The sequence below is a fragment of the Macadamia integrifolia genome, chromosome 9, assembly GCF_013358625.1.
Source record: "Macadamia integrifolia cultivar HAES 741 chromosome 9, SCU_Mint_v3, whole genome shotgun sequence".
Taxonomy (NCBI): Eukaryota; Viridiplantae; Streptophyta; class Magnoliopsida; order Proteales; family Proteaceae; genus Macadamia; species Macadamia integrifolia.
In genome coordinates this window covers 12,115,535-12,118,290 of record NC_056565.1, presented here as the reverse complement: position 1 = coordinate 12,118,290, position 2,756 = coordinate 12,115,535, and the positions used below count along the sequence as shown (strand labels likewise).

The following is a 2,756-nucleotide window of genomic DNA, read 5'->3' as shown; positions in this document are numbered from 1 at the left end:
CCCCCCCCCCCACCAACCACCCCAAAAAAAAAAGTTTATCTGTCAGCTGGAGGCCTGGAACTCTAGATGATGGTATATGTATCTCTCTACGGCTATACGGCTATATATTTCAGCCATTATCACCTGCAGAGAGAGAGAGAGAGAGAGAGAGAGAGAGAGAGAGAGAGAGAGAGAGAGAGAGAGAGAGAGAGAGAGAGAGAGAGAGAGAGAGAGATGGGTACTTTGCATCCTAATTTAGTTACACAACAACATCATCATCATCACCATATCAAGAGCGTCCTCCTCTTCCAATGGCTCAAACTCATGAGCCAACCAAGAAGCCATTAGATGCTGGAGCTCTCTTCGTTCTCAAATCCAAAGGTGGTGGTGCCTCATGCATGACTTCTTCCCTTCTCATCAATTCTTGTAGTATTATCTTGTACCTGTTTTCTTATTTTGAAAAGCTTTGTCTATTTCTTCTTCATTAATTTGAAATTCTCCTTATATATCCATTATTGTTGTGGAGCAGGTTCATGGCTACACTGTGGTTATCATATGACGACATCCATAGTGGCTCCACCAGTGCTAACTATACCATTCGTAGTGGCCTCTCTGGGTTGGATAGGGGGAGTTTTGTTTCTGATGATAGCAGCCATGGTGAATTTTTATTCTTACAACCTCGTCTCTCTGGTTCTTGAACACTATGCCCACAAGGGCAAGCGTTTCCTTCACTTCAGAGACATGGTCCACGACATCTTGGGTACATACATCTAATCCTTCCATCATGCTCCATTTCATCTTCTTCCTTACATGTTATGATGCGTTTTAAAACCATGAAATCCACCTATCAAAGCGAGCAATATTGTGCCATGGATGAAGCAATCAGGCGACCCTTCATTGGTATCAAAGTCAGAGATGTGAATGACTGTTGTTGGAATGTAGATTCATAGAAATACACATGAATGATGTGGCCTCCTTTATATGATATGGCGTGGTTTGATATCATGAGACTCACTTGTCATTGACAGTTGGTATAAAGCTTAAGGGAATTTTTTTTTTAGATACTTCCAACTATAGTAACATGCATGTATGTAGAATCTTCCCCAAGATCTTTGATGGTTTGTATTTATAAAATAGTTTAATATATGGTCCAGTCGGATTATGATTTAAAATATATAATTTTGGGAAAAATGATAGGTATGCTAGCGTAATACCTAGGAATAAGGTATGGCAGCGGAATTTTAACCGTTAGATGAAACATAAAAAATCTCATCCATTTAAAGGGCGAGGCCTTACAAAACCTGTCCAATACCGCCACTCCACGGTACTGTTCCCCCAATCACGACCCCTTCTCCTACAGATAGAGTCCAGATTGCGATTCTGACCACGACCCCTCATTGTTGCTACTGCCACTGTTGCTGCCGTTGCTACCAATGTTCACTTCGATTTCTGCAAATCGATAGAAGAAAGGAAAAAAAAATTATTGCCGATTTTCACGCCGCTCTCTGCAAATCAATAGAAGAAAAGGAAAAAACCAGTCGAGAGAGAAAGAGAGAGATGGCTTACGCTACTATTGTAGCTGCTGCTACAGCCACTGCTATTGCCGCCGCTGCAGCTGTTGCTGATGTTCAAGCTGCACTTTGCAAATCGATAGAAGAAAAGGAAAAAAAAAATTGTCGCCGATGTTCATGCCGCTTTCTGCAAATCGATAGAAAAGGGGAAAAACCAGTAGAGAGAGAAGGAGAGAGATGGCTTACTTATCAAGAAGCTGAAGCCTCTGGTTTGAGCTGATGCTCATTGTTGCAGCCGCTGCCTCCGCCGCTACTGCTGTTGATGTTCAAGCTACACTTTGCAAATCGATAGAAGAAAGGAACGAAAAAAGAAAAACCTAACTACTTCGCTTTCTTCGACTAGATCCAGTAAAATGAATGACTTTTTCCTGTGAGAAGAGAGAGAAAGAGAGAGAGTAAAGGTGTTGCAACCGTGAATTGAAAATTTGTATATCTTCTCTCCATCCAACGGTTCAATTCATGTTGATCAAATCTTACAGTCAAAATGCCGCTAGCATTCCTAATTCCTAGGTACTACGCTAGCATACCTATCTCTCTTCCATAATTTTGTTATAAATTATTTGAAGAAGTGTTTCTTATCTTGCATCTAATGGCTGACTCATGGCAGATTGAAATTTTGTGAATAAGAAGACCTCAAGTTCCATGCTCTCATATCATGTTTCAGTCATAATGGAGTTAAGCGAGTGACAATTTAAAATATTTAAAAATATATAAAAAATTAAAACAAAAATTAACGGCTAAGAACATAAGGGGATATGTCACAACAGGGATCGTCGTCCTACCTGTTGAGGTGCTGCACCAGTACTCCTTGGATTAAACTTTGACGGAATACAAGACATCGTACACCAACAATAAGATGCCACCAAAAGATTATTCAATTCAAGGTAATAGCAAAAATCATATCTTTAATGCCTTCAATGCAATTGCGATCATCGCCATGGAATATGGGTGTGGGATAATACCAGAAATTCAGGTTTGCATCTCATTACTTTGATAGTATTGAACTTTAATAATGTAATTAGGTTTGATTTACCCCGTCTTATTCTTAAGTGATTATTGTTTGCATTGAGTGTAGCGGAGCGGTGAGCATTGGATGGCTGAGAGCATATGAGCAAGCGTCCTGAGGTCCTTTCTACTATCTGATGCTCACTGCGCCACCGCACTCACTGCAGAAGATTATTCATAAGGGTTTTTTTTTTTTTTTTT

The 2,756-nt window shown here is 40.1% G+C and overlaps 1 long non-coding RNA gene and 1 pseudogene across 1 annotated transcript; both read left to right on the top strand.

Moving 5' to 3' along the window:
• The first annotated feature begins 203 nt into the window (after positions 1–203).
• Positions 204–1,038, top strand: LOC122089902. Its single transcript, XR_006143363.1, has 2 exons — positions 204–360; positions 509–1,038. It is a non-coding gene; the product is annotated as an uncharacterized LOC122089902 (long non-coding RNA).
• Positions 1,039–1,536: 498 nt separating this feature from the next.
• LOC122089512 overlaps positions 1,537–2,756 on the top strand; it is a 2,213-nt pseudogene continuing 993 nt past the window's right edge.